The sequence below is a fragment of the Pseudophryne corroboree genome, chromosome 4 (genome assembly GCF_028390025.1).
Source record: "Pseudophryne corroboree isolate aPseCor3 chromosome 4, aPseCor3.hap2, whole genome shotgun sequence".
In the NCBI taxonomy this organism is placed as follows: Eukaryota; Metazoa; Chordata; class Amphibia; order Anura; family Myobatrachidae; genus Pseudophryne; species Pseudophryne corroboree.
In genome coordinates, this window is record NC_086447.1 from 582,883,944 (window position 1) to 582,898,460 (window position 14,517).

The window sequence follows — 14,517 nt, forward strand, 5'->3', positions numbered from 1 at the left end:
TAGTTGTGATTGCAGGAAGGCATTCAGCAGACATGAGACAGACATTATGGGGTTAATACACAGTCAAGTCACATTATTATGACCACCTCCTACATGTAGCTTGTGAAGTACGCCACGTGTTGTGTGCTGCCTTGATGGATATATAAGGTGTGTGATAGGCCGTCTGCATACATATCACTTGTTGATGTCATTGGTAAAAGGGGCGATTTATCCGAGTTGAAACCCCCCCAAAAGAGATGATTAACGGCTTTCGGGCCAAGGGTGGCAGTATTTCTGAAACAGCGCAGTTTGTGAACTGTTCAAGTGCTGCTGTGTTGGAGTATAGTGACTGGACAAATTCAGCCCGTCAAGCTGCTATCCGTGCTGCACACGGCGGTTACTTGGCTATTACCTGGTGGTCATATAATGATACGAATCACAAGTGTATATAAAGGGTGATGTGTGTAAACCACCAGTTTTGGGTCTTTTTCCCTGGCATTTTTCTTTTGTCATATTTACTAAAGGACAAACCGCCGTAATACCACCAGGTTAGAAGATGCCACAAGACACATCGCTGCCCTATTTTTTTTTTTTTTTTTTAATGTTTAGGATACAAACCAACACAATTATCAAATGGCGATTTCAAACTTCCTGATTTTTACAGTCGAGGTTGATGAAATCAGTCAATCGTCTAAGATATATGTGAATACCAAATTGCTTTCTAACAAATATTTAAAATGCCCGCTCTAATTTATACTGCAGACGCCAGGCGCATCTTATTACCATATACGATAAAAGTGCACTGTACATCTCAAAACACTACATCCCTTAAGAGAAAAGAATACACCCACACATTATCTGAGTTCCAAAGCTCATTGATGTATATATTTGTTATTAAAAGGATATGTATTCAATATATCACAATGTACAGTATACATATAGTTACATGGTTACAATTTATACAGTAATCAGTTAATACAAAATACATACAGTTACAGGCCAGTGATACAATTACCATATCTTTCTCATATAAATTCTTCCCTCCATATCACTCTCTCTCTCTCTCTCTGTAAATAAATACAGGAACTGGTCTGGCAGCACCTCCATCATTGTCTGGGACAAAACAGCAACTCACTCCTGTGTGTCTCTGTAATGTGTTATCTAGTTTGGGGGAGTGAACACATCTAGTCTAAGGGAGGGAACTTTCTCATTCATGATGAGTCACTGGTTTGTTCGTATGCTAACCAGGTTCAGCCTTGAAGACATCCAAAGGGCTGGCCTGAGTTTCCTGTCCACCACCTGTTTGGAATGTCTATTGTTCTAATAAGAGTGATTTTAGCTTTCATACATTTAATCATAACTACTTGTTGCAATGTCCTACAACTTAATAACAAGTTTCAAATGAATCTACACATTAATCTGGTTGCTTTAATACCAAGTATGACAGGTCTATCTTGCTTCGTTCCAATAATACACATACATGACATTACTCCATTATATAATTTTAAATCCTTTTGATGTCTGGCGCTTGATATGTTATAATTATGTTCTGTATGAAATATGTGTCGAATCCATCTCTGTGGCATGTCCGTGTAAATGCGTGTGTTACCATATATTGCTGTGCTCGCTGCGCATATATGCAAGCATAGCGACTTATAATGTGTGTAGTCTGTATGTTCTCTCTATGTAATATTTTTTACTTCGACAGTCCACCCTTTGGCAGTAAATAATAACTGCCATCAATTATTAACATAAGAAAAAAAATATTTCAGACAGTAATCGGTGACCTAGACACAAGTATGTATTCATTTAGCAAATCAGATGTTTGACCATATTTGGGGAAGACAGGGAGGAGGATGAGACATCCTCTATATGCACTCGGCGGTCACAGGACCACTGGTTGGGTGTGGGACAACATTCAACCTATAGAGTATACTGGGACAGTGCTTTGGCCTATAATGTCTGATTTGGACGAACATTTCACACATACATGTATCTACGTCTTTGTACACTTATGTTTGGATTCGATTGAGGTTTTGCTGGGTAGATGAAGAAGACACAAACAAATCGTGAAAGTGACTTATAAACTTTTCATGTTCTACATATTCCTATCCTTTTCTGAACATTGTTTTCATTTCTGGAACGTATGCTAGGTCTGTTTAATAATTGAACAAGGGTTATAAGTAGTGTCCTTCCTAAATAACATAAACCTTCGGAGTTCGGGGAGAGCCACTCATAAACCTTTCTTCCACATATATTAATGAGCTCTTTATCTGCAATGTGTGAATAGCCATTGTCTGATTGTTCCTGATTACCTCCAAACTCCATAACTACTAGACCTTTGATTTTTCTCTGGCTTTAACAAACTGATCGGCTAATCCTGGGATCCTATAAGGAAATCACTCTTTCCTCCAGAACCAGTTCCAGTCCCACACTCGACTTCTCATAAAAAAACCTCGCAAAAATAGAATGTCCTGAAAAAAAATGTTTGTCAGCGGGAAAGAGAGAAAAGAGAAATAGAACAAAACAACTCTTGTTCATAACAAATCAATTACAATGACTGGTCTTTCTGCAATCCTTTAGTACGCTCAGGTAGTGTTCAACAGTGCCGCCTCTCAGTCTTCACGGAACAGACTCTCTGGTGATACTTTTGCGATCTCACTCGATTTACGAGTTCCTTCTGGACTACCGACTTTCCTGCAATGGGAATCGTGGACCCAAGTCTCTCTCTCGGCTACTTTCACTGGGATAGTGCTGTCAACAAAACTTGGTACGGTCCTTCCCACCTGTCTATTAGGCAACCTGAGCGTAAGAACAATCACACAGTCTCTTGGTTCACAATCAAGACAGTTAGTATTTGGCATACCAGCAATCAACAGTTTCAAGTTCTTTTGTCAAGTTCTCAAATGCTGGCTCATCTTAATAAGGTACTGTACTGTCACCTCATTGGTGTATTTCTGATCATTGTGCGGATCAATCATGACATGAGGTTGTCTTCCAAAAAAACAATAAGACACAAATACCAAAAAAAAACTAAAACAAATTTCAAAGAGGGTGATTCGTTAAGTGAAAATCTGGGAGTGGTTCCGATGCTACATAATATTAGTGGCAGTATCTATGATCACAATAGTCCAATTTCAAGCTTTGCTCCCACTTCTAGGTGTACCATTAACTACACACAAATTTCTGCGCAATTTTTTATTTGCGGTAAACACAGCAGCATCCGTGGCAGCATAGGCGTGCGCAGCACATTTTATTAGGGGGTGCACCGTTGGAGGGGTGTGTCTAGCACCTCCTTTTGGGCGTGTCTAGCACCATCTATTGACATCAACGCAATATAAAATATCCACCCTTGTACCAATCCTAATAAAGCAGATACATTGTCAGATGTTGTGATGTGCACCAAACAAACAACCATGATGGCACTCACTGCAATTGCACTACTCCTCCTCAGCCTGGTCTGGCTGCCCCTCTCTTTCCCCTGCAAGCTGCAGCAGCTTACTACAAATCAGTCACTCACTGACAGTCGCAGACTAGTACTGCTGCTGCTGGAAAAATGAGTGACGTGTCAATGCTGCTGCCAGACGCCTGCCAGTATTGAATTTGTCTTCCTAAGAGGAACGCTGGCTGCATGCTGATCCTCATCAGTGTCTGGAGTTGGCATAGCATAGGAGAGAGGTGAGCATGTGGCGGGTGTGACGGGTGGGCGGTGGCATCCTTGATTAACCCAGGCGTCTAGTCAGCAATGCAGGCCTGACAGGGTGCAGCGCAGAGGGGACAGTAATCAGCCTGCTCGGCGATCGCTGCATCAGGCATGTGAGATCGGGGTGCCAGACATTAGGGGGTGCCTGTGCGCACCAGGCACCCCCCCTGCGCACACCTATGCGTGGCAGCAGGAAATGCCTCTACCCAGTTTGAGAAAACATCAGTGCACACCAATATATAACAATAATTCCTAAAGGGTGTCAACTGTACGAACTCATTGTGTGTTTGCAATGTAGAGTACCATGAGCATAACTCAAAAAAAGAAAAGAATAAAAAACATCTCTAGAGGAGAGAAAGAAGAAGAAAATGAAAAAGAAAATGTCAGGTTTGCCATTCACCAACAGGCATATCAGTGTCTATACAAAATTTCCCTTCACCAGTATTCTCATCCTTCCTCCACCCTTTGTGCATGACAAGGCAGACTGCAGTAATACTGCTGTTATCATGCTGTTGGGATATACTGGGTTCGGGCAGAACTCTGAAGGACCAATTAGACATATAGTGTTTGAACTGTAATCGGGTCCATGTATTGTACCACCCTGTGTGAACGCAAAAGATGAAGAGGAAACTGTAGAGAAACAGAATAGAGGTTGATGACAGGTGAGTTTGTAGAGGTGGAGAAGATTTTATAAAAGTTTGACAACTGGATTGGGTACTACGGGGAAGTGGTTCTCTGCTTGGTCTACTCCCCTTAAAAAAAATTCTGTGTTTGTCGTATCGCTATTGGGACTATCCCAGCCATCAATCCAGTGTCCTGTCCATCCTAAGTTCATAGGGAACCCGGTATCTGTGAGATAATTTCCTCTACCTGTGATGGACATGCATATAGAACAGTGATATGTAACATTAGTCTTCGTGGGTATCCAACATACTTTGTACTTCCTGAGTGGGAGCACATTATATGTATATCATATCTAACAAAGCTCCTGTTAAGTTAATCAGGGGCCATTTCTGCTAGGAAAAAGAAGCAAAAGTTTAGAGGCCCCATCTTAACCCCAGCAAGTTTTGTCAAAGGGTAATGTTGCATTTATTTTGTTCTTTCCAATAGCCGAATCTGTGTTTTCTATATGGCTTATGATTCCTTACTATATGTCCCTTGGTCCCGTCTATGTGTTTAATAATGTGGCTTGTGTTTTCTGTCTAGTGGGTCTATATTGACTATGTGTCCTACTACTCCTACAATCTCTGGCAAAATGCCCTTCCTTCCTGCAAGTGTAACATATTATTGACCATTAGGGATCTGGGGTTTGGACTGATGGGTCTTTCCTGGATGTGCCTGTATACTTACCGTCCTCAACCTCTCCACTTTTTTTCTCTGCGCCTAGCACTATTCTTATGATGTTCAATAGCACACTCTTTAAGATTAGCTACTGAGACCCCTTTCCAATTTGGCAAAGAAGTCTGCACCCTGACCCTCAATGCCTTATTGAGCCCGTCAATTAGTACAGAGACAGCCACCTCCCATTTGCCGAATTAGTGTTTACCAGTGATCTTATTCAGATGGAGAGTTATCTATTACGGCAAAAGACAAAAAAAAAAAGTTTAACAAGCTTCTAGGTCATGCGAAGTATTCATTCAATCCTTCTCATCCCGTATTAAGGGTCTGTACACGGTCCAACAAACATTTCCGAGCTCATCTTTACTAGGGGCATTACTAGGAATGAATACTTCTTATATGGTAACTAAAAGAAATACCCGGGGGTTACCTGGTCTCTGTCCGCTTTCCTACTGGCAAATACTAATGTGCGGACAGGTTTTTCTCCATTTCTGACGTTACTTTCTTGATTTTTATTTTATTTTTGGGTTTACTATATATGTACACGAATGATACCATACTTACCAGTTCCACTGGTCTCAGCCACTTCACCCGCAGGCTACTGCTCTTCTTTTATCGGTTGGATACTCCTCTGAGTGCATGAGAGATGGCTGAAAACAATCAGGGCACCTTCTCCTGCTAAATAAAACTTCAACATTCATTAGTACATATATAGGTTACAGTCATATTTTTCATATTTTCTATAGTTTGTATGCTGGCCGTAACTGCTTCCACATCTACATATGGCGGTGTACTTGCATTCTCTTTTTTCTTCCTACTTGTTTATTGTTGCTACAAGTTCAAACAGTTCTTATATTTCCATTCTTGTCTTATATGACTTTTGTTAGACATACCACCTGCAATACCTTAGGATCAAACTCACCAAACCCTCTTGCTGTCACAGGTTTAAACTAGAGATGAGCGGGTTCGGTTCCTCGGAATCCGAACCCGCCCGAACTTCATGTTTTTTTTCACGGGTCCGAGCGACTCGGATCTTCCCGCCTTGCTCGGTTAACCCGAGCGCGCCCGAACGTCATCATGACGCTGTCGGATTCTCGCGAGACTCGGATTCTATATAAGGAGCCGCGCGTCGCCGCCATTTTCACACGTGCATTGAGATTGATAGGGAGAGGACGTGGCTGGCGTCCTCTCCATTTAGATTAGAAGAGAGAGAGTGAGATTGATTTGAGACAGAGACACTTGATTTACTGGAGCTTAGGAGTACTGTAGAGAGTGCAGAGTTTAGTAGTGACTGACCACAGTGACCACCAGACAGTGCAGTTTTATTTAATATAATCCGTTCTCTGCCTGAAAAAAACGATACACAGTGACTCAGTCACATACCATATCTGTGTGCACTGCTCAGCCCAGTGTGCTGCATCGTCTATGTATATATCTGACTGTGCTCACACAGCTTATAATTGTGGGGGAGACTGGGGAGCAGTGCCAGTTATAGGTTATAGCAGGAGCCAGGAGTACATATTATTAAAATTAAACAGTGCACACTTTTGCTGCAGGAGTGCCACTGCCAGTGTGACTGACCAGTGACCTGACCACACTGACCACCAGTATAGTTAGTAGTATACTATATTGTGATTGCCTGAAAAAGTTAAACACTCGTCGTGTGACTTGTGTGGTGTTTTTTTTTTTATTCTATAAAAAACTCATTCTGCTGACAGACAGTGTCCAGCAGGTCCGTCATTATATAATATATACCTGTCCGGCTGCAGTAGTGATATATATATATTTTTTATATCATTATTTATCATCCAGTCGCAGCAGACACAGTACGGTAGTTCACGGCTGTAGCTACCTCTGTGTCGGCACTCGGCAGTCCATCCATAATTGTATACCACCTACCCGTGTTTTTTTTTTTCTTTCTTCTTTATACATACATACTACATCTCTTTATCAACCAGTCTATATTAGCAGCAGACACAGTACAGTAGTCCACGGCTGTAGCTACCTCTGTGTCGGCACTCGGCAGTCCATCCATAATTGTATACCACCTACCCGTGGTTTTTTTTTCTTTCTTCTTTATACATACATACTACATCTCTTTATCAACCAGTCTATATTAGCAGCAGACACAGTACAGTACGGTAGTCCACGGCTGTAGCTACCTCTGTGTCGGCACTCGGCAGTCCGTCCATAATTGTATACCACCTACCCGTGGTTTTTTTTTCTTTCTTCTTTATACATACATACTACATCTCTTTATCAACCAGTCTATATTAGCAGCAGACACAGTACAGTAGTCCACGGCTGTAGCTACCTCTGTGTCGGCACTCGGCAGTCCATCCATAATTGTATACCACCTACCCGTGGTTTTTTTTTCTTTCTTCTTTATACATACATACTACATCTCTTTATCAACCAGTCTATATTAGCAGCAGACACAGTACAGTATGGTAGTCCACGGCTGTAGCTACCTCTGTGTCGGCACTCGGCAGTCCGTCCATAATTGTATACCACCTACCCGTGGTTTTTTTTTTCTTTCTTCTTTATACATACATACTACATCTCTTTATCAACCAGTCTATATTAGCAGCAGACACAGTACAGTAGTCCACGGCTGTAGCTACCTCTGTGTCGGCACTCGGCAGTCCATCCATAATTGTATACCACCTACCCGTGGTTTTTTTTCCTTTCTTCTTTATACATACTACATCTCATTATCAACCAGTCTATATTAGCAGCAGACACAGTACGGTAGTCCATGGCTGTAGCTACCTCTGTGTCGGCACTCGGCAGTCCGTCCATAATTGTATACCACCTACCCGTGGTTTTTTTTTCTTTCTTCTTTATACATACTACATCTCATTATCATCCAGTCTATATTAGCAGCAGACACAGTACAGTACGGTAGTCCACGGCTGTAGCTACCTCTGTGTCGGCACTCGGCAGTCCGTCCATAATTGTATACCACCTACCCGTGGTTTTTTTTTTCTTTCTTCTTTATACATACTACATCTCATTATCAACCAGTCTATATTAGCAGCAGACACAGTACGGTAGTCCACGGCTGTAGCTACCTCTGTGTCGGCACTCGGCAGTCCATCCATAATTGTATACCACCTACCCGTGTTTTTTTTTTCTTTCTTCTTTATACATACATACTACATCTCTTTATCAACCAGTCTATATTAGCAGCAGACACAGTACAGTAGTCCACGGCTGTAGCTACCTCTGTGTCGGCACTCGGCAGTCCATCCATAATTGTATACCACCTACCCGTGGTTTTTTTTTCTTTCTTCTTTATACATACATACTACATCTCATTATCATCCAGTCTATATTAGCAGCAGACACAGTACAGTACAATAGTCCACGGCTGTAGCTACCTCTGTGTCGGCACTCGGCAGTCCATCCATAATTGTATACTAGTATCCATCCATCTCCATTGTTTACCTGAGGTGCCTTTTAGTTGTGCCTATTAAAATATGGAGAACAAAAATGTTGAGGTTCCAAAATTAGGGAAAGATCAAGATCCACTTCCACCTCGTGCTGAAGCTGCTGCCACTAGTCATGGCCGAGACGATGAAATGCCAGCAACGTCGTCTGCCAAGGCCGATGCCCAATGTCATAGTACAGAGCATGTCAAATCCAAAACACCAAATATCAGTAAAAAAAGGACTCCAAAACCTAAAATAAAATTGTCGGAGGAGAAGCGTAAACTTGCCAATATGCCATTTACCACACGGAGTGGCAAGGAACGGCTGAGGCCCTGGCCTATGTTCATGGCTAGTGGTTCAGCTTCACATGAGGATGGAAGCACTCAGCCTCTCGCTAGAAAACTGAAAAGACTCAAGCTGGCAAAAGCACCGCAAAGAACTGTGCGTTCTTCGAAATCCCAAATCCACAAGGAGAGTCCAATTGTGTCGGTTGCGATGCCTGACCTTCCCAACACTGGACGTGAAGAGCATGCGCCTTCCACCATTTGCACGCCCCCTGCAAGTGCTGGAAGGAGCACCCGCAGTCCAGTTCCTGATAGTCAGATTGAAGATGTCAGTGTTGAAGTACACCAGGATGAGGAGGATATGGGTGTTGCTGGCGCTGGGGAGGAAATTGACCAGGAGGATTCTGATGGTGAGGTGGTTTGTTTAAGTCAGGCACCCGGGGAGACACCTGTTGTCCGTGGGAGGAATATGGCCGTTGACATGCCTGGTGAAAATACCCAAAAAATCAGCTCTTCGGTGTGGAAGTATTTCACCAGAAATGCGGACAACATTTGTCAAGCCGTGTGTTCCCTTTGTCAAGCTGTAATAAGTAGGGGTAAGGACGTTAACCACCTCGGAACATCCTCCCTTATACGTCACCTGCAGCGCATTCATAATAAGTCAGTGACTAGTTCAAAAACTTTGGGCGACAGCGGAAGCAGTCCACTGACCAGTAAATCCCTTCCTCTTGTAACCAAGCTCACGCAAACCACCCCACCAACTCCCTCAGTGTCAATTTCCTCCTTCCCCAGGAATGCCAATAGTCCTGCAGGCCATGTCACTGGCAATTCTGACGAGTCCTCTCCTGCCTGGGATTCCTCCGATGCATCCTTGCGTGTAACGCCTACTGCTGCTGGCGCTGCTGTTGTTGCTGCTGGGAGTCGATGGTCATCCCAGAGGGGAAGTCGTAAGCCCACTTGTACTACTTCCAGTAAGCAATTGACTGTCCAACAGTCCTTTGCGAGGAAGATGAAATATCACAGCAGTCATCCTGCTGCAAAGCGGATAACTGAGGCCTTGACAACTATGTTGGTGTTAGACGTGCGTCCGGTATCCGCCGTTAGTTCACAGGGAACTAGACAATTTATTGAGGCAGTGTGCCCCCGTTACCAAATACCATCTAGGTTCCACTTCTGTAGGCAGGCGATACCGAGAATGTACACGGACGTCAGAAAAAGACTCACCAGTGTCCTAAAAAATGCAGTTGTACCCAATGTCCACTTAACCACGGACATGTGGACAAGTGGAGCAGGGCAGGGTCAGGACTATATGACTGTGACAGCCCACTGGGTAGATGTATGGACTCCCGCTGCAAGAACAGCAGCGGCGGCACCAGTAGCAGCATCTCGCAAACGCCAACTCTTTCCTAGGCAGGCTACGCTTTGTATCACCGCTTTCCAGAATACGCACACAGCTAAAAACCTCTTACGGCAACTGAGGAAGATCATCGCAGAATGGCTTACCCCAATTGGACTCTCCTGTGGATTTGTGGCATCGGACAACGCCAGCAATATTGTGTGTGCATTAAATATGGGCAAATTCCAGCACGTCCCATGTTTTGCACATACCTTGAATTTGGTGGTGCAGAATTTTTTAAAAAACGACAGGGGCGTGCAAGAGATGCTGTCGGTGGCCAGAAGAATTGCGGGACACTTTCGGCGTACAGGCACCACGTACAGAAGACTGGAGCACCACCAAAAACTACTGAACCTGCCCTGCCATCATCTGAAGCAAGAAGTGGTAACGAGGTGGAATTCAACCCTCTATATGCTTCAGAGGTTGGAGGAGCAGCAAAAGGCCATTCAAGCCTATACAATTGAGCACGATATAGGAGGTGGAATGCACCTGTCTCAAGTGCAGTGGAGAATGATTTCAACGTTGTGCAAGGTTCTGATGCCCTTTGAACTTGCCACACGTGAAGTCAGTTCAGACACTGCCAGCCTGAGTCAGGTCATTCCCCTCATCAGGCTTTTGCAGAAGAAGCTGGAGACATTGAAGGAGGAGCTAACACGGAGCGATTCCGCTAGGCATGTGGGACTTGTGGATGGAGCCCTTAATTCGCTTAACAAGGATTCACGGGTGGTCAATCTGTTGAAATCAGAGCACTACATTTTGGCCACCGTGCTCGATCCTAGATTTAAAACCTACCTTGGATCTCTCTTTCCGGCAGACACAAGTCTGCTGGGGTTGAAAGACCTGCTGGTGAGAAAATTGTCAAGTCAAGCGGAACGCGACCTGTCAACATCTCCTCCTTCACATTCTCCCGCAACTGGGGGTGCTAGGAAAAGGCTCAGAATTCCGAGCCCACCCGCTGGCGGTGATGCAGGGCAGTCTGGAGCGACTGCTGATGCTGACATCTGGTCCGGACTGAAGGACCTGACAACGATTACGGACATGTCGTCTACTGTCACTGCATATGATTCTCTCAACATTGAAAGAATGGTGGAGGATTATATGAGTGACCGCATCCAAGTAGGCACGTCACACAGTCCGTACTTATACTGGCAGGAAAAAGAGGCAATTTGGAGGCCCTTGCACAAACTGGCTTTATTCTACCTAAGTTGCCCTCCCACAAGTGTGTACTCCGAAAGAGTGTTTAGTGCCGCCGCTCACCTTGTCAGCAATCGGCGTACGAGGTTACATCCAGAAAATGTGGAGAAGATGATGTTCATTAAAATGAATTATAATCAATTCCTCCGCGGAGACATTGACCAGCAGCAATTGCCTTCACAAAGTACACAGGGAGCTGAGATGGTGGATTCCAGTGGGGACGAATTGATAATCTGTGAGGAGGGGGATGTACACGGTGATATATCGGAGGATGATGATGAGGTGGACATCTTGCCTCTGTAGAGCCAGTTTGTGCAAGGAGAGATTAATTGCTTCTTTTTTTGGGGGGGGTCCAAACCAACCCGTCATATCAGTCACAGTCGTGTGGCAGACCCTGTCACTGAAATGATGGGTTGGTTAAAGTGTGCATGTCCTGTTTATACAACATAAGGGTGGGTGGGAGGGCCCAAGGACAATTCCATCTTGCACCTCTTTTTTCTTTTATTTTTCTTTGCGTCATGTGCTGTTTGGGGAGGGTTTTTTGGAAGGGCCATCCTGCGTGACACTGCAGTGCCACTCCTAGATGGGCCCGGTGTTTGTGTCGGCCACTAGGGTCGCTTATCTTACTCACACAGTCAGCTACCTCATTGCGCCTCTTTTTTTCTTTGCGTCATGTGCTGTTTGGGGAGGGTTTTTTGGAAGGGCCATCCTGCGTGACACTGCAGTGCCACTCCTAGATGGGCCCGGTGTTTGTGTCGGCCACTAGGGTCGCTTATCTTACTCACACAGTCAGCTACCTCATTGCGCCTCTTTTTTTCTTTGCGTCATGTGCTGTTTGGGGAGGGTTTTTTGGAAGGGCCATCCTGCGTGACACTGCAGTGCCACTCCTAGATGGGCCCGGTGTTTGTGTCGGCCACTAGGGTCGCTTATCTTACTCACACAGTCAGCTACCTCATTGCGCCTCTTTTTTTCTTTGCGTCATGTGCTGTTTGGGGAGGGTTTTTTGGAAGGGACATCCTGCGTGACACTGCAGTGCCACTCCTAGATGGGCCCGGTGTTTGTGTCGGCCACTAGGGTCGCTTATCTTACTCACACAGCTACCTCATTGCGCCTCTTTTTTTCTTTGCGTCATGTGCTGTTTGGGGAGGGTTTTTTGGAAGGGACATCCTGCGTGACACTGCAGTGCCACTCCTAGATGGGCCCGGTGTTTGTGTCGGCCACTAGGGTCGCTTATCTTACTCACACAGCGACCTCGGTGCAAATTTTAGGACTAAAAATAATATTGTGAGGTGTGAGGTATTCAGAATAGACTGAAAATGAGTGTAAATTATGGTTTTTGAGGTTAATAATACTTTGGGATCAAAATGACCCCCAAATTCTATGATTTAAGCTGTTTTTTAGGGTTTTTTGAAAAAAAACACCCGAATCCAAAACACACCCGAATCCGACAAAAAAAATTCGGTGAGGTTTTGCCAAAACGCGGTCGAACCCAAAACACGGCCGCGGAACCGAACCCAAAACCAAAACACAAAACCCGAAAAATTTCCGGCGCTCATCTCTAGTTTAAACAATTTGTATGTCTGACCCTTTGTTTTGTGGATTTTATCAGACATATTTTAATCTTTACGTTCTGCAGTACCTCTGGCTCAAAGCTGCCCACCCTAGGGAATGATACCCTATCGTTGTCAGTCATATGTACCCATTCGTCACAATAAACTTCAGCGTGTGGACCATATTTTCCACACATAATAAACCTTACTGACCCCTTGGGCCGTGGCTCTTCAACCTGAACCCTGGCTACCATACGTCCCTTAGTTGAGCAACTGGCTCCCATAATTGTGGGCCTTTTCCCACAAACACCAAAATACTCAATATAAGCCGACGGTGAAAGTTCTCCGAGCGCTTTCACCCACTCCCGCACACATTGGCCGGTACTACCATACACTGTCGATAGCGAAGGCGATGTACCCAACTTAGGGCCCCTAATTGACCTATATTTACTGGAAGTTTTTAGGAGTGACTTACCTTTTCCAGTAAATATCTGTCGTTGGAGATTTTCCTGAGAGAGACCAGCGAAAACTCCCTTTATGCACTTGTACACAAATCACGCTTGCATATGCTCTATACAGCGCTAATGATACCACGATTTTGCGCAAAAGCTCGTAAAAAGGGTATCAAGTTGCGCTATGTATCGCACCCACAAACATGCAGTCCAATCGCACAGCGTATAGGTACTTGATACCTATCCGCCTTACGACCACTGGAATCGAATCACAAGCTGCGAAACCCCAGCCGGAGCGTATCAACAAAACTATATGGGTCACAAAGTTCACAATTCACAATTCCCTACCATGCTCCTGTGTAAGTCTCTTCACGACTTATGTATTCCAAATCCTATACTAACGTGAGTCAGCCGCCTCACGCTGCCAAGCCTCCACTCACTTGGTGTACCGAACGACGGGATCCCGAATTCCGGGGTTCAACCCACTCACTCCCACTTTCACTCACTCAAATACGCTTTATTTTTCTGTACAGAAAATTGTTTTACTCCCTTTAGGTCAGTAGCTTTATTCCAGAGGTGCTTACAGTTTTTAAACTAAATTTTAGCGTAATCTGCTTTTGAAATCGGATAGTTATGTGCTATTGTATTAAATGTCTACTATCCCACCTTAATTGAACAAATATCGTGTGGCTTTATTATGCGCACACACAGTGGCGGATCCAGGGGGGGGGGCACTCGGGCCCGTGCCCCCCTGTCGTTTGTGGCCTCCATCCCCAGTCCCTCCGTCCGCCCCCCCCATCCCCCGTCCCTCCGTCGACGTCCCCCCAGCGCCGCACAGGGAGATGACGGGCGCCCGCTGAGAGTGTTACCAGCGGGTGCCCGTCTCCCTGCACAGCGGCAGCCGGAGGCAGGAGCTCAGTACTGAGCTCCGGCTTCTGGCACTGTCACTGTGCGGCGTGCGCTATGGGAGAGACGTCAGTCATGACGTCTCTCTCATAGTGCTGAGGAGAGGACGCCAAGAGAGGAGGACTGCAGAGGTCTGGAAGCGGGAACGGGGCTTGGTAAGTATGTTGTGTTTTCTCTTCCTCAGTGCAGCGGGGGCATCTACTGGGGGCAAACTACGGGGGGGGGACATTACTACTGGGGGCATCAACAAGGGACATTACTATTGGGTGGGGGGGCATTAA